We start from the raw sequence: 21572 nt of genomic DNA on the forward strand, positions 1-21572 counted from the left end.
ATTTCAGGGCTCAGCCTTAGAGAGGAATATCACCATGTCTGTGAAAAACTTGCATGTTTAGCTAACCTAATTGTGCACTCATGGGTTTTGTACCTGGTTGAGGCCAGTGTCAACTTGGTTTCCCTTCCTAGCAAAAGACTGGAAGGAGGAAGGTTCTTTTTAAGCATTTTTGATGTCCTGTACCCCATTATTGCCAGAGAAGGGCAGAGGGCAGAGGTACATCCATGTTGCATAAATGTGGGGCATTCTAGTGCGAGAGAGCCAAGCTCTGTGAGAACAAGAGCCCTGTTTGTGCTCACATATTTTCCCGTGTGTTCCATCCCATGTCAGTCACCCTGTGAAGGATGACTGCAATTTCTACTGGATTAGGCCTATCAGATTATTCTCTGAAGATGAAGAAAATCGTACTCCTCGAACAAAACAGTTTCCACTTTACCTCAAAGGCCTCTCGTTCTCTTTGCTTTGAGGGAAAGAGAAAGAGTGAGTGAGCAAGTGTGTGTGCGGTGCCCTTTATTTGTACTTTCATCTTAACCTGGGAATACCTGGTCTTCTGTTTCCTTCCTTCTCATGTAACTCTTCATTGATTTTCTTTAAATCAAACAAGCTACCATCACAGACTCTTACAAAAGAAAAGTAAGCCATGAAGGAGCCCTGGGCTTGGGATAGAAGCCGATCTAATTTTAGTTGCTGGCGAGCTCCTCTAAAGCTGTGGACAGTGGTCAAAGTTCATCTCGCCGTGTGCTATCAGGACCCAACAGGAGCAGGCCATTGTCACCCCACTGCCAGGGTGGGAGCCCTTGTTGATGAGACACTCCACCATAATGCCATGATGAGTTGGCTTGCCAGCTATAAGTAGGTCTTTCATTCTTGATTTTTAAACACAGAACGTTGTTTCTGATTTACAGATTTACCTTTTGCCAGTGTCATGGGTGGGGGGATGTTGTGCCGCACTTTGATAAACAGCTGAGCCCCAGGCCCCTGCTCTTCCTCATGAGCGGTTTGATTCTTGGCCTTTGACTGAAGTCGGGGCTTGAGCAGCCTGGGAGTTTCTGGTGATGGCTGGGTTCCTAGCCTTTTCCAGACTAACCCTCTAAATCTTGCTGTAAGGATGCTGCATTACCAGAAAAAAATAGAATTGTTTGATATGTTCATATTAATAAGTTCCATAAGTTCTTGTAGAATTTTTTTAAAAGGAAGGAGTAGCCTGAGTTATTACTTGAACATTGTATGCTGTCTTGAAAAATCGTCCAGGCCCTATCTGCTTACTGACATAATTAAAACTGGATTAGTAGACTGGATTATGGAGTTTCTTAAAACCATTAGGGAGTTTGAGCTCCAGAACTTCTCTACCCTTTTTCTGCTCTCCTTTTTCTCCAATTCTAATTTACATATGTTATGTTTTGCAACTTAAACAGACCAGGGTCTTAGACATGGAACTTTGGTTGATGAAAGAGAAAAACATCTTGGAAAATAACATAGCAGATTTGAGAAGAAAGAAGCTTTAGAGATTGACCAGGCAGTGCAGAAGACTTGTTAAGGAAGCAGGATCAGAGTCTGGCTGTGGTTGTTAATTGCTATCAAGTCGGGTAGATTCATAATCCCATGTGGTGGTGGTGTTGTTATGTGCCCTCGAGTGAGACCCAACTCATAGTGACCCCTCCTTGGGTTTCCGAGGCAGTATCACTACAGAAGTAGATTGCCCCATCTTCCTTCCGAGGAGTGGCTGGTGGGTTTGAACCGCCAGCCTTCTGGTTAGCAGTCAAGTGCCTTAGACACTAGGCTACCAGAGCTCCCATGATAACATGTAGAACAGACCAAACGTTGCCTGGTGCTGTGCCGTCTTCACAGGCATTGGTGTGCTTAAGTCCGTTGGTGCAGCCGCTGTCTGAGTGCCTTCCAATGTGGGGGCTCATTCTCTAGCACTATATGGAACTATATTCTATTGAGATCCATAGGGTTTTGACTGGCTAATTTCCAGAAAGAGATCACCAAACCTTTTTTTCTAGTCTGAGTCTGGAATTTCCTCTGAAATCTATGTACCATGAATGACCCTGCTGGAATGTGAAATACTCCTGGCATAGCTTCCAACACCATAGCAACATGGAAGCCACCACAGTACAACAAACTGATGGACAGATGGTCAGGAGATTTTTTGCCTAGATTCTGTCCATGACTTAGTAGTAGTTATGTAACTATGGATGAGTTATTTCAATTCTCTGGTTTTCAGTTTCCTCAGATAAGAAAAGAGGCTGATAATAACATCTACTTCCTCAGGGTATTTTGAAAATAAAACAAAATTGTGTTTATGAAGTTTCTACTTAGTAAACATTCAGTACCAGTTACAAACAATAGAACAACGGCAACAACAATAATAATATCACTGTCACCATCATCTAGCCTAAACTCTTGGTTATTTTGGAAGGAAAACTGGAGTTCTGGGAAGTCGGCTCAGTTTGCCCAGGATCTCAGAGCTCTGTACAGAAAAGACCCAGGTGAAGCTGTTCTTAGGTGAATTGCATGTATTGAGCAGTTTTCAGAAATAGTCTCTTACTGCTCCCCCTCACTTTTATATTTTTCTTCTCATGTCAAGTTTGCCTTATCTTTGAAAGAGGGCATATATAGAAAAGCTTCCTCCTAATTCAGCTTCATACAGCCACAGTTAATCAGAAGTGAAAGTTTGAAAAACAGTGCAGCTTCTTGTGTTAGCACAGACGTCAGATCTAGGAAAAAATTTGCTTATTTCTTAAGATATCTCTGTCTTATTGCAAACAAGATTCTGGTGCATAGGGGAGTGGGCAGCTCGTGGTGCAGCAAGCTCTGCCAAAAGCGAGTGATAAACAAGGGATCCCAGCATGTGAGGTGGTTCTCAAGGGCACCAGGGAGATGTCTGCTCTGCAGCAATGGCCTGTGACCATTGGGACATAAAACATGCAAACTCTACCAAGAGTGAAGAACTTGATTTCAGTACAGAATTTTCTTGCCTCCTTCACTCCCCTTTTCCATTAAAAAGGAAAATGGCTTTGGGTTGATAGCATATTTTAATAGGTCTACAACACACCCCAAGGGGAAAGACTATAAGAAATAAAATAGATTAAGCTCTAGCAGTTTTTTTAATGGAAACATTTGTAGCTGGTTTGATATAATTGTAGCTGGGTTCTGTAACTGACCAATACCATGGGTCAGTAAGTTTTGAAGCACTTACTGTGTGCCTGGCTATGCACAGAACATATCGGTGTCAGTTCTAACAGAGTTTACAACATAGTTGGGAAAAGACAAAGTACACAAAACATTTGGGGAAGCAAGTGTTTATGAAATATACAAGTCAAGACAGTATAAAATTAAATGAGAATAGATAGATAGATACCTGCAATGTTCCATGCAAATGTTATTATTTCTCATCCTTGGAGGTTCTGTGTAGCTGTGTGTTCTGTGGAAAATAAAGAAGAGACTGGTTAGGGTTTTCTGGAACAGGGCTTTGAACCAATTCATTTGGTTTGACCCCAGGCTGAGAATTTACATTTCCACCTCAGATATCCTGAATCAGAATGTATATTTTAACCAGAGCCCCAGATGATTCTTACATAAAATGTAGACTCTGAATTAGGATATCTGGGGTGGAGAGGCAAATTCTCAGCAGGAGGTCAAACCAGCATGACCCCATTACAAGTCATAGAGTTCAATCACAGGAAATATAACTAGGCCTCGGGAAAGTTGGAATTAGAAACCGAAGACTCAGTGTGTTAGTCCTCTAGTGCTGCTATAACAGAAATACCACAAATGGGTGGCTTTAACAAACAGAATTTTTCTCACGTTTTAGGAGGCCGAAAGTTCAAATTCAGGGTCCTGACTTTAGGGGAAGATTTTCTCTCTTTGTTGGTTCTGGGGAAAGAGCCTTGTCTCTTTTGAGCGGAACAATTTACAGTTACTTTCAAGGCCTGAAAATAACCCTCTTTTCTCTGAGACCATCTGGGCGACGGCCCTGCCCCCCATGGTGGGTGTTTACCGTGCCTTCTGCATTCTGGGTGGGGGCCCCTCTCCCCTGAGCTTCAGCTCTGCCTTCCAGACCCACTGGGAACGCATCTCTGCTCTCTCAGCTTTAGGCAGCTCCGTTCTCCTGGTCCCTCAAAGTGGTGGCCCCACCCCCTCTGTCCCAGCCAGCCCTGTTCTTTGGCCATTAGGCATGAAAGCCCTGCCCCCTCAGCTTTGGACTGTGGCCCAATCCCCCAGCACACCTTAATGGCAGCCCCACACTCCAGAACTGAGCTGGTGAAGAACCCACTCTTTGGAACCTAGAAAGGCCCTGCTTTATGTGCTCTTTCCAACAGTTGTGCTGATCTCTGAGCTGCTCCAGGCATGGTCCTCTTCTTTTCTTGGAGGAAAACAGGTGCATCTCCTTTGGCCTGTTTCCTGCCTGTAGAATTGAAAGAGGCAGACAGTGTTCTTTTGTTCCTTCTCTGCCCCTTTCAGTCTAAGCTGATGGGTGTTGTGCTGTGGTGGTTGGTTAGATCCATCAGTCATAGGCTTAATCTCTTTAACAATAGATTGTGTAGCCGCAATGTCTTTGGTGAACATTCCAGGATATGTGTCCTTAGTTTGTACAACAGTATTTTCCAAGTTTTTAAGTTCTGTTTTTAGTTTGCACAGTTTGTTTTTAAGTCCATTTCTTTCTTCTTATATTTTACTATAAGCAGCAAGAAGAAACCATGCAGCCCCTTTAAGATCTTGGTTAGAATTCTCATCAGCCAGATATCCAAATTTGTCACTTACAAATTCGACCTTCTACCAAACATTTGAACATAATTCATACAAGTTCTTTGCCACTGCATAAAATGTATTACTTTTCCTCCATTGTCTAATCACATGTTCATCGTGTTTTTGGAAAGTCTCACTAATCACACGTTCATCTGTTTTTGGAAAGTCTCACTAATCACACGTTCATCGTGTTTTTGGAAAGTCTCACTAATCACATGTTCATCGTGTGTTTTGAAAGTCTCACTGGAAGTATATTCGGCGTCCACGTTGCTAGCATCATATTGTTGCTCACGCACTATGTGTTCTCTAAGACCAAAGACTTTGTCTTTAGCTCTCCTCACTTCCTTCTGAACCTTCACTAGAATTGCCTTTGACATCTATAATTCTACCAACAGTCTCTTCAAGGCAATCTAGGTTTTTAGTATTACCAAAACCAAAACCAGACCCAGTGCTGTCAAGTTGATACTGACTCGTAGGGACAAGATAGAACAGGGTAGAACTGGCCTATAGGGTTTTCAAGGCTCTAAATCTTTATAGAAGAAAGCAACCACATCTTTCTCCCACAAAGCAGCTGGTAGGTTTGAATTGCTGACCCTTCAGTTTACAGCTGAGCCCTTAACTACTTGCCATTAGGGCTCTTCCTCCTCCTTGTCTCTTACTGCTAAGTCCCTTAAAACTCTTGGAGGCTCCACCCATTACCCAAATCCAAAACCACTTCCACATTTTAGGTATCTGTTAAAGAAGCACCCCACACTTCTGGTACCAATTTCTGTCTTAGTTATCTAGTACTGCTACAACAGAAATAAGGCACTTGACTGAAAATTAGAAGGCTGGCAGTTCAAACCCACCAGCCTCTCCTCGGAAGGAAGATGGGGCAATCTATTTCCATAGTGATACTGCCTCGGACACCCAAGGAGGGGTCGCTATGAGTCGGGTCTGACTCGATGGCACATAACAACAACAGCAACAACAAACAGCAGTTTGTTTTCTCACAGTTTAGGAGGTGAGAAGTCCAAATTCTGAGTGCTGGCTCTAGAAGGCTTTCTCTGTCCTTCAGCTCTGGAGGAAGGTCTTTCTTCTGGGCTTCTGCCCCTGGGCAGTGTTCATGTGGCTGGGTCTCTCTTCTCCCATCTCTGCTTCTCAGTTACTTGTTGCATCTCTTTTATATCTCAAAAGAGATCGACTTAAGAGAAATCCTACACTAAGCCTGTCTCATTAACGTAAAAAAGACATCTCAAGCAAAGATGTCAGGATTTACAACACATACTTTTTAGGGACACAATTCAAGCCTTAACACTCAGGGTTATTCTCCTGTGTATGAAGATCCACATGGAATTGCTCATGGTCTCTCCCTGGCTCCCTGTTCCATCTTCTTTCCCCCCTTTCTATACTTAAAGCTTTTGCTCATGGCCTGGCATGGTGGCCTTGACTTTTCACATTGTCCTCAGTGTCCTAACCACCCAGTGTCTCAGAATTCTAGTTTCACAAGACCAAGAAGTACCCTCCCCAGGTCCAATCAGTGTAAAAGTTCAGGGTTAATGGTTGGATGTACACAGTGACAAGTATTTCTGATACAGATAAGGTGAGCTGTGAGAAAGTTTGAAAAGTCAGAGGAAAATTTTTGGAAACTGAAGTTGTGGCCTTAAGGAGCCAGAGATTTCAGAAGATAGCTCTTCTATCAGGAAAGAAGATACCTTTCTCTTGGGACTCATGTCTTTCTATTTTGGTACATAAGAGAATGAGCTATAAATATATACCTTTTATAGTAAGCAGCTCTGGTGGCATAGTGCCTAAGGTGTTTGACTGCTAACCAGAAGGTTGGCGGTTCAAACTCAAATTTAGTCAACATAATTTAGTCCAATTATGTTTATTTTATCACCTACGCCTTTCCTTTATGGAAGGAAGACTGGGCAATCTACTTCTGTAAAGACTTACCACCTCTAAAACCCAAAGGGGGTCGCTATGAGTTGGAATCTACGCAGTGGCAGTGAGTTTGGTTTGGTTTTGGTTTATAGTATGATAATTAGTTTAAATCTCACTATCTATCCATGTATTTAGGCATTATTTCCAATTTTTTTCCAGACATAAGACATATTTTGAATGCTGATACACAGTATTATCTACTGATCTAGAGTCCACATGTGTATTTTTAAAAAAATAGAATTATGAGGCACTATTACTTGAAACCCTTCAATGATTTTCCGTTACAACTTATTTTTTCCCTTTCTAGTTCTAATCTAGTTTATAAATATGATTTAAATATTACTTATTCAAAGCGTTGCATTCAGTGCTAAGTGCAGTACGAACATAGAGTATAAATAAATGTTTGTTAAATACACAAACGAATGACTTTTTACACATGGATTCGAGGACTTTCTTGCAGTAGCTTCTAAGTTCTTCCCAGTGGTCCTCTGTCCACAAGTTCTGAAAAGTGTTTGGAGGCTTCCATAGTTTCTGGGAACCAAGTCTGTCTGTTAACCACAACAGAGCTCCTATGCTTCATCTAGATCGCTGCCTTCCTATTGAGTTTCTAATGCATGCAACTATAGATATTTCTTAGAACAACGCCCAGGCCAGTAGACCTCTAGGTCTCATTTTGAGTTTTTACACTCTGTAGATGGTTATCATGGTCCCCTACGTTGTTATTTAGTCAAATTATGTTCATTTTATCGCCTATGCCTTTGCTCATATTTCACTCCCCTTGATTTGTTTTTCTTTTCTTTTCTAAATTCCCACTGAAGCATCACATTACCTCTAATTGCCTGCAGTGTTCCAAGTCTGGTCTCACTGCTGACACACAGAGACAGACTCTCTTAGCCATGGTCTGGGATGCCCCTGTGTGCTTGGCTGAGCATTTTACTGGCTCAGAGAGTTGCTGAACTGCGGCACTTGCCTTCCCTCCCGATGGCTCTTTACCACCAGCTCCTTGTTTCGTTGCTTTCTCTATTATTGCCATGTAGGAAGCCCCTTCCAGTTAAATTCTATGTTTATGTTTATTCTTCCCCAGACAGATCATCTGCATTTTTCCGACCAGTGCCTCACTGCGTTACTTTTGACATCTATTACTAACATAGCTTGGTGTTGTGTGCTAGTCTTCACCTGCTGTTAGGAACCCCTCCCAATTTAGTGTCATCTGTAAATGTGATTATCATGATAATAGTAATAAGATCTTCCCATCTTGTTCTTGATTCTTAATAAAGGTGGTAAAGTAAAGCTGTGTCTCTTTGCAGATCACACACTCCAGACCCTTTTCTTATAACTCTGTTAATTCTCTTTGCAGGCTTCAACTTGGGACCTGTTTTTCCTACCCATGAGAGTGCTGAAGGATGCCCCCAGATTTCCCTTTATAAACGTCCCCTTCAAAGGCAATTTACCAAACCTAGAGGAAGATGTTAGCCTTGTTTTCATTCCCTATGTTGCATTTTTTTCTCTCCACTTCCACGTCAGAGGGAAGGTACATCCCTGACCTCCCAAAGATGATTGTAAATCGTTAATTGTTGAGTGGATGTAATTAATAAAGTACTCAGGCATTAGGCTGGTTACCATCCTGTGGCTAATGGAGGTGCTTGGAAAGTCGAGGAGAGGCTACTTCCCATTGGTTTTACGTGAGCCGTAGTGTTTTGTAGGGCAATCCAGTCTACTTCCATATCAGGCTCCCCATTAAGTAGGAAGTTTTCTGCCATCTTTGAGACCAAAGAAAGAAACTTTGTATTTCTGCTTTTCCCCCAGCCTTTCCATTTACCCACTACATGCTAAAGGCAGGTATTGTATTTTGGTGAGCATTTTAGTGCACATGGCACTGACGTCCTGACTTATGATCTTCATCTCTTTCCTGGGATTTTCACACACAGTCGAGTGTTAGGAAGGGTTACACGGGCTACTTCAATTGTACTGGCCATGCTTGATCTCTCCAGCTTACTGGCCTTTGCTGTGTTTTCTATATTTCTTTTGAATGCCTTAAATATTTCATAATAACCATTGTTGTGAGTGCCACCAAGTCAATTCCCACTTATAGCAACCCCCTGCTTTTTATGGGAGCAGGTTGCGAGGTCTCATCTCCCACAAAAAGCTGCTGGGTGGGTTTGGACCACATTGACCATTAGGCCATCAGGACTTCGTTCATAACAACTTAAAAAATAAAACTAAAAGACATGGACTGGTTAAATTACCTAGTATATTAGTCATCATATGCCAGATTTTGCTGCAGAAACAAATGAACAAAAAAAAAAAAAAAAGAAAAATCTCAGTGACTTAACATACTCACTGCCGTGGAATGAATTCCAACTCATAGCAACCTTCTGAGACAGAGTGGAACTGCTCCATCGGATTTCCAAGGTTGTAAATCTTTACAGAAGCAGACTGTCACATCTTGCTCCAACAGATCAGCTCGTGGGTTCAAACCACAAACCTATTGGTTAGCAGCTGAGTGCTAAACTACTGTACCACCTGGGCTCTTTCAGACTTAACACAGGAAGTTTTATTTCTTGCTTACTCAAAGTCAGATGCTCAAAATCAGATACCCTGGGCAAGTAATTTACCTCTAAGCAAAGATCTCAAGGATCTGAGATTCTTCCACAGTGGAAATCTGTTAGCAGCAGGGCCAGGGTTTACTCAGGGAAGGCTGCTGATGAAACAAATGCATTCCACTTCTTTTGTCTTGATCCTACTGAACTTGAAATTTAAAAAATAAATTAATAAAAAATAAAAAAAATTACGTTTAGTATTCCTCGAAAGTTAATCATCTAAAAAGCACAGCCCTATTCTTGGGAACGTTGGCAATTAACAAAAGGCTAGTCTCTTAGTAGTAGGTGAGTTTAGACTCTGGCTAATTAGATAAATGAGTGGTTTCATTATGTTTTGTCTTTCCATAAATGATCATTCAAGGCATTTGTTATCTTGCCTAAGGGATAACTTAGAGGGCTGGAAAATTTGGTTAATTTACCTTTGAAGTTGGGAGAGCCAAAACAGAATCATGCCCTTATCTGGAAGACTGCCTCCTCTTGCCAGGGTATTTAAAAAAAAAAATTGACCCTCCATCCAGGAAGCAGTCTCATCAGTGAAATCATACCCAGCATAGGCCCTAAGTCTCAGGGGACTGGAAACAAGCCAGCGTGCTCCCTGAAGGGGCTTTACTACCCATGGGTCCTGGAAGATAAGTCTGTGTTTAGTATTCTGTCCGGAGCGTTTATATAACATACCTGGGGATGGCTTAAATTTAAGTGCGATCAAGCCTGCTTTTGTTCTGTGTATAAGAAAGAGATTTATAACCAAAAACATAAATAAGAGACAAAGGAACTCTGAAGTTTCTTTTTTCTTCTGCCTGCTTTTCCCTGTTCAGTGATAGAACAATTTATGAATCTGACAAATCCTCCCCTAGATAATGGTAAGAGTAACACACTGCTCAGCTGAGTAACTCCAGGCCACTAAAGTTGATTAGACTGTGGAGCAACAACAGCAGGATTGACGCAATAATCAAATGACATGCTTGATTTGGGCTCTCCCTGTCTCTCTCTTCACACCCCATCCCCCATTTCCTCATCCTCCCTCCCTTCCTGCTGCCCATACCTAAGGAGAACTAAATAGAGAGGCCTGGAAATTGAATAGGTTGGCAGAGGTACACTCCCAATTTCCACAAGCAACATTCTCTCAGAAAATAGGAGAAGTCTGTGCCAGAAAGTTAAATGAAAATAAGGAACATGGTCAAAAACACATTCCAACTGAATTTTGGGTTTGGAAACGAGTAGTTTAAGAGGCAGAAGGCGATTCTGCTGCCTCACTCTTAGGCCAACCCTGAATTATCAGGACCCAAGAAATACGATCAGAGGATATCAACATCTTGAGTTGAGCCAACACCGATGGGTCAGATTTGTCAAGACAACAGAACTACAGACACTGGGAACAAATGACACTGTGCTTTGAAAACTGCGGAATCCATAGGGCATGCTCACTGTGAAAACAAAGCTTTTACAGAATTCACTGAATAAAAAGCCTCAAAATGGCAGCCAGAAGGCTGCATCTGACTGTACACTTGTTTGGTTTGGCCAACACTGTTTTATAATTGAGTTTTAATGCCTTGAGGGGAGATTTTCATAGACTAGTCCACAGAGCCTCCCTCTCCCCTCTGTCTTCAACCTCTTCTACATGTATGTACCTTACTCTCGGCTCCCGAAGGCCTGTGTGTTTGACCTCTACAGTCATCCCCTGCTACTGATAGGACCATGGAGTGACTCCTAATTGAAAAGAAGTGGGGCTCTTAAACTAGCCTCCTCCTCCTCTGCTCGTCAGAGAATGGAATTCAGTGGAAATTGCTAAATGTCACCATTGTTTGGGAGAAACTGAAGAAGTTAGCATATTAGAAGGAAACTACCTAGACTAGACACCCAGCACAGGAGACCTTCAGCCTTTTCAAGGCAGTGAAAGAAAAAGGTCTCTCAAATATCAAGAAACATACTTTATAACTAGAATAGTCTGTGATGAATGGGGTAATAATACTCCATCCTGCCTATAAAGAAAAGCGGTATATGGACATTATTGCTTTTCTGGACAGTGGGGTAACTGTATCACTCATTTCTGAGAGGCTGTCAAAAAAAAATTGAAGGGTTTAAATATATGACCTTTTAGAGGAATTACTTCAACAATAGCTTATTCTACTGAGTTCACTGAAGTTACGGTCCCAACAATGAATTTCCTATTGTGAGATGCAAATTGTGGGCTAATTGCAAGGTTTAATCCAATCTCTTTGGGGCAGTCCTTGAAAAATTGAGTTCGTGCTACACTGTTTTATAGATCAATACCAAATATTGTATCACAAAGAAGAAATAACAGAAGGGGAAAAAACAAAGAGAAAAGGAAATAATGATACTCGAAATGCAAAACCTGTCAGAAAAATGGACTGAGTTGGAATCAAATGGGTTTTGCTTTATGAATCAAGGTGGTAGTGAGACAACAAAGTCATCCAGATTGATGCAAAATACAAGCTAAGGTTCCAAAAAACAGGGTCGGCATAGATGCCAACCAGATATGGATAATAAAGCAAAATAAAGGAAATGAGCATGCATTCATTCTTTGGGTAGTCACTGTCTTATGAGACAACCTGCTATATTATACCTGCCTAGACCATGTACATGATGTGGCCTGAATGAGAGCATTTCAGAAATGCCAGGGTAAGATAGGATAGGATGTTTACTGAAATAGATAATTGAAAGCTCTACTTCTAGGCTGTCAGTTTTGCCAGATGAAAAATTGCATCTGAAGCCCTGAGTAAACTCCATCTATAGATGAGTTGTTCTGATTAAATGCTGTCACCTGTAGTCGTTGACGACTCTCTGGATCTTCTCTGTCAAGTACCATATGTGCGCACCAGAGATGTATCCAAAGGCTACTAGCAAACATCTTTAGATAATGAGTGCCAATTAATAACTACTTTTGTATGTCACAAGGGATCATGCCATTTTAATGTTATGCCCTTTGGGTGAACATTTGGGTGAAGATGTTTTAGATATTAATGTACAGTGTCTTGCAAAGATGAGTTTGCCAAACTTTCTGCTGAGTTGACGTCACATGCAACGTGGCATGATTTGTTGGATCTGTGGTGGGAGTTGGCTGTGTGGAACCAAGAGAAAAATGAATTTTAACTTTGAACTTTAAGTCTATTATTTAAATAAGATGTTCTGGATCCTCAATGCGGCAGCTTCTCCTAGCATCACTGTATATGCTTGTACACGCTGTGTGCAATCATATACTGTTGTTGTTAGGTGCCATTGAGTTGGCCCCTGACTCATGCTAACCCCATGTAACCGGGTCACTGTAATACATAGGGTTTTCCTAGTTGAATAGTGCCCCCTGGAGTTGTGTATGCACAGCTAGTACAGTTGTTTCCATTGGCCTTGATAATTTCCATGACTCTCCATTGTTTCTTTCTGTGTGACAGTGTGCAATACTCATGATGAATATAATGCTCTGTTCGATTAGCCAGAATCTGTTCTTGACAGCAAGAATTTCTCATCATTCTGGTTAGGAACACAATGACTCATTTTTGTTGTTATATATGGGGGTAATATGTATATGAGTGTGTTTCCCACTTAAAATATTAGATATAATTTTTAGCTGTTGGGCTTCCACTCTGGGTTAGGGAAGGGGAAAAGAGGCTCTCTCTTAAGTTGTTAGTTGGTAGCTTAAATCACTAGAGTTATTTTATTTTTAGGGAAATTTAGAAATAGCTATGGCAGAAGAAATCATTTGACTAATGAACCTCATTTTTAGGAATCTAACAGAAATGCACCCGCAAGGGTACAAATATATGTAACGTAGTTTGTAATAACAGTCAGACAAACAAACATACCTCAAAGTGGGACTTTGAAGAAATCAGCTATGGAATATCAGTTAGTGGAATGCTGTGAAATGGTGAAAGAATGAAGCTGATCTACCAGTTGTACCGCACACAACCCTATGTGGCAACCCCGTCTGTTTATAAGAACTGACCAAAAAGAAATACAAGACCTCTCATTAAGTGGCAAAAAGCAAGTTGTCATGAAGTATGTAGGAGCCCTGGTGATGCAACACTAAAGTACTCTACTACTAACTGAAAGGCTGGTGGTTCAAACCTACCAGTCACTTTAGAAAGACCTGGGGACCTACTTCCTCAAATGTCACAGACAAGAAAACCTTATGTGACTGTTCTACTTCATTACATGGGGTAATTCTGAGGCAGAATCATTTCAGTGGCACCACACAGGTGTAGTATATAGAATATGACCCCATTTATTTAAAAATTGGAGCCTTGATGGTGCAGTGATTAAAGCACTCAAGTGCTTACCAAAAGATTGGTGATTCGAAACTACTAGCTGCCTCAGGGGAGAAAAATAACAATCTACTTCTGAGAATATTTATAGCCTTGAGAACTCTGTGGGGCAGTTCTCTGTCCTGTAGGGTCACCATGAGTCAAGATCAACTTGAGGCAGTGGGTGGGTGGATATAAAAATTAAGTAAATACAAGTTTTACACATGCACATACATATATATCTGTATTCATGTAAATATATGTATAGAATCAGTTCTGTAAAAGTTGATACTGAGTTGTTACCTAAGATTTTTTCCTGAGGATGAGATAATAAAGGACCCTCATTTCCTATGATAAATGTTTCTGTTTTTTTAAAAAATATTTGACAATGAATATTACCTTTGTAATTAGGGTGGCAAAAAAAAAAAAAAAAAAAAAACCCTGTTAGCATGTGTGTGACAGTGCATTTGGGGTTTTTCACGATCATCTTTAGGATACTGGATGTTGAAAGTATTACGTATCCCCTTGGGAAAGAGATACACAGTCTTAGACTTGGCACTGAGAACGACTCAGCTAATTCTTGGTTCTCTAGAAAGAAAGGAAAACTGATTTTCCCCAATAATAGTGACCCCAGTCTCTTGCAGTGGTTACTTGCTCTGTGTGCCTTGACACAGATTTCAATGGGGTACTGCTATGTACTTTACTGAGGTGGACATTTCAAATAAATGGTCATAAAGCAGAGTGACTGCACTCACCAACTCCATTAAGTCTTTGTAATTTTTATGTGTTACTGATGGACAAAAATAATGCTATATTATTTTGCCTGAGCCTGAGAGAAGACCAAATTCCACCCAGTAGTCTCCTGAGTGCTGGTGGCTATAGAAGAGAGTTAGTTAGTAACCATTTTGGGTATTAGACTCTTGCAAATCTAATGGAAGCTATGGAAAAAAATAATCATTCTACCTGCACACCCTTTTCAAATATGATTTTGTGCATAATTTTTGGGCTCGGTGCTCTTTTAGAGAAATTGCATTAAGAAATTATTTTTGTAGTTATTTAAAATTGGTTGAACTGGAGAAAAGTATGATGGAAACTAATAAATATTTGTGTTATGAACACACATTTAAAAGTGGCTGTAACTTCAATGTGAAGAACATCTTAAAATGTAGCAAGCTTTCTTCTAAGGTTTTAATAATGAAACACTGTTCCATGTTTTCAGGAAACTTGAGTTGGTTATGGATTAATAGCCACTATATCAGGAGCTCTGGTAGCATAGTGCCTACGGCACTTGACTGCTAACCAGAAGGCTGGCAGTTCAAGCCCAGCAGCCACTCCTCGGAAGGAAGGTTGGGCAATCTATTTCTGTACTGATACGGCCTGGGAAACCCAGGGAGGGGCTGCTATGAGTTGGGGCCGACTCAACGGCACATAACAACAACAACATATCAGTGATGTGCACCCTCTGAATGTGAGTCTGCAGGAGAAATCTGAATAACAAGAATAGTTGGGCTTCTTGTGGTTTGTTTTCATCCAGTGTGCACTAGGGACTTTGCAAATGATTGTTTTCCCTATTAGTTGGTAGAACGCCTTGGAACCAAATTGGTGATCCTTCCGAAACAAGTACATGAGAGCTGGTACCATTTTGCATGAACCATTTCTAGATCTATGTTAGACCCTCACCTTGTGGTTTTCTTTCTTCCTGCTCCACCCAATTTCTAATTTATGTTACTTTGTATTATGTTGAAGTAGCTGCATATTTTCTAATACCTCTTGCTGTCAAGTTGATTCCAGCTCTTAGTGACCCTATAGGACAGAGTAGAACTGTCCCACAGCGTTTCTAAGGCTATAAATGTTTACCAAAGCAGACTACCTCATCTTTCTCCTGTGGATTTGAGCCACCAACTTTTTGGTTAGCAGCCAAGTGCTTAACCTTTCTTAAGAAAGGAATCCCTTTCTTAAGAATAGGGAAGGCTATAAATATAGAGGTAAATGAATAATTGCTAATATGGTAGAAATGATGGTATTTTATCTTCCATTTGATAAGGCTCCACGGTTAAGCGTTTCTGGGGCTCGTTGGGCAGGACAGTGCAGGGCTGTTGTAAAAAAACAAAGCTCTTGATTGCAAAAAGGCTGTTTGGAGTTGGTTGTGATGCGTTGGAAGCATCTGAACAGTTTTTTCCACCTCTCCCAACCACATCTTAAACATATGCACATCATGAAAAGGGAGGAAGCTATTGACGCTCTCTCTGTGAGGGAAATTATAGACCTGCTTTTGGGGCATGAAGGAAGAGGGGTTTCAGGGGAAACACGGATCTTTAGGATTTGGAGCCTGAGGAGAACTCAAGCCTTGGCGTTTTCCTAATTGTCACTTCTTGTCGACATTTGTCCCATCTGACTTGTGAAGTGGACATTTTAACAAAGTGGGTATTTTACTGTACTTCCTAAATAATTTGATTCAGCAGTGCCCCATTTTCTCTCTTTCACAGCCTATATACAAGAGCATTTCAGTCACCAGTATATCTCGAAACCCCCTTTAATTTCCCACTTAAAAAAAACAATAGGGGCAATGGCCCAATCACACAGATACACTGCCCGTCTCCTAATCAATTGGGCACATGAGGAGGCATCCTCAGAATGTCCTTCAAGTCAGGGCTTCTTTCTCTCCAATTACTTGACTTTCAATTCCCTTCTATTCCATAATGAAGGGGATGATTGAAGGCAGGGGGCTACTTGTCTTCAGTAATTTACTGTGGGCTGAGAATCTGGGCCTTTGCAGTTCTTTGTCCGTGGAGTACAATCTCAGTGGAATTGAGCCCCGAGGGAAAAGCAACAGATCTATTTTGTTTAATCTTTACAGTAAAGTAACCTTTAAAGAATTTTGCATTTATATTCTGCTTTTCTTGAGGCATTCAAAGCATAGTCAGAGGACGACTATGCTAGTATATATGGCATCTTGCTGAAGGAAGTACATGGCAATTGTTTCCTTTTTATGGTTTGGGACATCCAGGAGAGAGATGGCACAATTAGCCAGAAATGAATCAGGGTTCAAATAGAACTCACCCATCTGTCATCCTTAGCTCTGAGAAGCAGGCCCTGCTTCCGAATCAGAAGTCCAGTTTAAAGGATATTATTTTAACAGGGAAGATCTCAGCCTTGGGAAAGCCAGGCTTCCCCAGCCTGCCCAGTCAATCCTCAGTCACTTTGGTGTGCATTTGACAGTAGTTGGTCACTGTGACTTGGAATCGACTTGACGGGAACGGGTTTGATTCTTTTTCTTTATTTAGTAACACAAAGCAAGCCAAGTGCCCAAGGAATGTGTAGAGGAATGTTAATTCTAGGAGCGACCATAACTTGATTTTCTCGATTTCCTTGAGTTTAAAGTCTCAGCCACAATATTACATTACCAAAGTTATTTGCATTTGAAATATAATACCTGGGGGTTGACATTCAATTAAATTACAGTGCTACCTCCAGGCTGCAAGGAACCAGGATGGCATGCTGTGCATACTGTACCAGCGACACCTTTGTGCCCCTCCTGAATGACATGATAATCGGATCACGGTGCCCCTGCAAGTGCCTGGGTGGAAGAAACTTAGATGGTCATCAAGAGCACAAAGGCCAGGCACCCACAATTGGCTGGTTTGCATTTAAAAATTCAGACTGGAAAGCAGAAACACAAGAGTGTGTGGAGTGTGACGAAGAGCATTGTTTTTCTTTATACCTGGAGGATCCACTGTCTACATTTTCAAAATGGCCTTAGGGAGGAGAAATAGTGAGTGAGAATCCCTTGGTCTTTTCATTGCTACAGGCAGCCTCGACTGAAGCAGTTGCCACCCAGTCACCCTGGGTGCATGGCGACCCCGTGTTGTCAGAGCAGACTGTGCTCTGTAGTTTCAGTGGCTGACTTTTTAGAGGTAGATCAGCAGGCCTTTGTTCTGAGATGCCTTTGAGTGGATTGCAACCTCTAACTTTTTGGTTAGCAATTGAGTATATTAGCTCTTTGACCCACCCAGGGACTCCTAAGCCAGTTGTTTTTCCCAGTGGGAAAGCAAACAGATTCTGTAGCCTTCAGAGTCCACATGGCCCAGGATCTTTTGGGTGACCTTGTTACCCTTTCTTTACCCCCCACTGGAGAATCTCTGGGAGTCAGTACATGGGAGAGACCACCAAGGACCCCACTTATCACAACCTTTGTCTTCTATGCCTCCTAAACTCCTCGGACTCACTACCAAGCATGGGGACAGTTGCAAGCTGCGTTTGTACACAGAGCTTTAGGGCATCCCATACCTTAAGCATCTGTTCTCAATTGGGGGCAGTTTTACCCCCAAGGGGACACTTGGTAATGTCTGAAGACATTTCTTATTGCTATGAATAGCATAGTGCCTAAGGCACTTGACTGCTAACCAGGAGGCTGGCGGTTCAAACCCACCAGCCACTCCTTGGAAGGAAGGTTGGGCAATCCTACTTCCGTAGTGATAACTGCCTCGGAAACCCAAGGAGGGGTCGCTGGGAGTTGGGGCCGACTCGATGGCAAATAACAACAACAACGTGAATTGTACTAGCATATAAGTAAGTAGAGAGACAAGGGGTGTGATTTAAAAAAGAAAAAAAAAAAAAGTTAGAGTAAACATGATGATCCTCACAACAAAAAACTGTCCAACCTGAACCTGAAATGTCAGTAGTGCTGAGATTGAGAAACTCTTGTCTTAAAGGAAGATGAGCCCGTGAAAGTGGATTCCATGTACTGAGTCAGTTATCAAGATAGAACATAAAATATAAAATGCATTGTCCTAGGGTATTACAGTCTAACCAGGAAAACAGGAACTATTTTGGCACTTAAAAGGGAGGAAATTCAGCACAGGGATTTAGTTGTACAGATGTTAGAGAGGCTGAGAAGCGGGTATAACAAGGAGGCAACACAAAGATTAACAACATCAGGAAGCCGCGGCCAGTCCTTGGCTGTGGGAAGGGATGATGTTATTTATTCCTGAGGATAATGGTGCTTGGAACCACAGCAGCCTTGCCTGGTGGGAGCTGAAGTTACAGAGAAGAAATTTCTGGAGGTACAACCTGGGGAAGAGAAAAGGGGTGGGGGATGCTTTGATTTTTCTCTTCCTGTCATCATCCAGTCTTCCACCAGTATATCCTATTGGCTGAGACCCAGCAGAAAGCCAGTTGACATGGGAGCCTGGGAAACATAGCCTGCAGCCTCTCATGAGACAGAGCGGAACAAGAGAAGGTGGATGAATGGATTTAAGTGCAAACAGACTCAGGATTGGTATTCTCCACCTCACAGAGTCCCATGAACTTTCCAGAGCACCAGAGCTGGCAAAACCTGGTGTCACTGGGCCAACATCCCATTAGTTCTGTATTACATCTGATATTGTTCTGCCATGGAATATCATCTTTCCTTATGCCTTGGAACTCGAGGTTAAAAATAATGTTCTAGCTCTTGAGATGGGGGGCAGAGCCGATTGCTTCTTTTTTCTTCAGCCTTAGAACTAGCAAGCATCATGCGTTGAGTGGCTTCATGACATGATGAAAGGTTTAATGTGTCTGTGCAGACAGCAGGGTCCGATGGAAATCCAGACCAGAACGTACATTTTTAATTTTGCTGTGTGTGCAGTGACCTCGCTCCCACGTTGTCAAACTTGGGCTCATTTCATGGCAGTGGTCTTCATCCAGCTGTGTGCTTTCGTAGGTCATGCGTCTCTCCAACCTGGAGTCCAGCTGAAAGGCGAAGGTTGTAGGGAGCTGGAGAACCTGATATGATGGGTTTTATTTCTCCTTATAGTGTAATTTTAAGGGTCTAAGCAAAGGAAAGGAAATTAATTGATTTGTTTTCTATCTGAACTGTCCAACAAGTCCCCAAACTCACAGGCATGAAAGTGATAGATTTTCAAGAGTGTCGTCTTTAAGAAAGTCTTCCAGATGCTTAATTATTTTCACCCCACTTTTGATTATCTACAGTAATGGAGACGAGAAGGGGAGAAATCAATAAAATCCCTTGATAATCCAAAAAAAAGCTCAATGTTGCCATTAGTTTTGACCTCCCCCCTACCAAACCTTTTATCAGAGCTACTAAAAAGTGTCTGTGTACCCCCTGGGTTCTCAATATATTCAACTTGTTGACAGGCTGACTGATAAAATTGTCTGATTTGAGTTTTATCTCTTTTTCCCTTCTCCTGCCCACTCTCTGGGGGAGGTGCTAATGAGCAGTGTAAGAACAAAACCACAGGAAAAAGAGACTGCAGAAAAGCCAGGGTAACACAAAAAATGATTAAATGGCTCTCGTATCCCTGAAACTTTACTGTATAATGGCAGCTTTGTGGGATTCTTTTTTTTTTTTTAAACTCTTTTCCTGGAGTAAATTGAAATAACTAAAATGGGCCAAGTATATGGGGCCTTCACAGCCAGGACTTTGCTTTGAAGTTCTGAATAGCCTTTGTATGGTGTTCGGTGTCTGGGCAAAGATTTTTAATTGTTAATCTTTATAAATGGTGTTGGTTTTACTCCTCATGCTGGTAAAATGCCTGGCCATTTTCTTAAATAGCTTCAGTCCAACTGAGAGTAGTGATGGTGATACCTGTCTTAATCCCACTCGGGGTAACCATAGACAAGAAAGAGCTTGGCGGCCAAGTTAAAGTGATTGCCTTGTTTGCCAGACATATTTATCCAAGATCCAAAATGGAGTGACTAACACCACAGAAGAAAAACCTAGAATGTCCTTGGCTGTATACCTAACTTAACACACCTGCCCACTGTTCCCCATACCACCCCACCACCACACTTCAGGCATCTGGTAGAATTGACAGTGAGTAAAGCATATGTGATGCACCCATGAGATGTTTTATAAATCCCAACTTACTGTTCTTCAAGACAGGTTTGGACCTGGTGCTGGCTAAAGATGAACATCTCTCTTCCCATTGTGCCAGAGTGCATTGCTAATGAATGAAGGGCTAATAAAGTGTGCAAAAGTAAAATGAGGTGAGAGGTTCATATAAGGAGGAAAGGAAATGGCTATCTAACTGACTCGCTCCCTGCAAGGCAGCCAGACACCCTTCCCTTTGGTCAGTGATGGAGTCATCTGTAAAGCTCTTTATTCTCCATGGAGTGATGAGGTTTCCTTTTTCTGAAGAAGAAAGACAGTGTGCTTTCTGCTTTTCCTCTCAGTATTACCTGAGTTTTTATTTCAGTTTGCCAGGTATTATTTGAAAGTCATTTCATAAACATCAAAGTGGCTATGAAATTTAATGTTTGTATCTGGCAAGTAGCTTATAAAATCAAACTCAGGAACCACCTGGATTTGAGGAATTAGGATGATATATCAAGATTCAATCCAAGAAGCAGAACCATCATAAGTGATTAGAGCAAGGGATTTGTTACAAGGTTTACACCTTACACAATTATGGGAGCTGGTTATCAGTCCATGCAGACCTCTGCATCTGGTGTTGAATTCAAAATTGCCATTGGTGGGTCAGACCAGTAATTGGAAAGAAAGCTGGAATTGGACAAGGGCAAGGATGAACTAGAAATCAAAGGCAACAATGGAATCTGTGAGTACAAGTTGGAATCTCTATCTGTTTCTGACCACTTCCAACCTCAATGTCATGAGTTACTGGCAGGAAAAAATGGCACCCTTACCCAAAGAGCTGTGCATGCAGCTCGCCGAGAACTGAAAGCTGCAGGTTCTGGAGGAGCTGCAGGTCCAAGTGCTACTGTCCATCAGCTGGACATGCAGATTCTCAACAACGTGTGTAAGCTGCCGTGGTGCCCTGTGCCCAGACAAGTGTACCAACCCTCTGAGCATTGCGAAAAATGGCTGCTGTTTCACTTCTGCCTCCAAATCTCACACAAAGTGATGCATGTGGGCAATGCTAACTGGAGACAACACAAGCAAGGCAGTGCTGAGAAACACAGTTCTTGGGTAGTGAGCACTGGTGATGACATGATGATATGACTCAGAAGGGAATGTTTCTGGGCACAAGATGCATAATGGCACCTTTACACTTTAGAGAAATCACCTTTGCAGGAATGTGAC

This window comes from Orycteropus afer, unplaced genomic scaffold (assembly GCF_000298275.1).
Source record: "Orycteropus afer afer isolate SDZICR_OR568_19922 unplaced genomic scaffold, OryAfe1.0 scaffold00067, whole genome shotgun sequence".
In the NCBI taxonomy this organism is placed as follows: Eukaryota; Metazoa; Chordata; class Mammalia; order Tubulidentata; family Orycteropodidae; genus Orycteropus; species Orycteropus afer.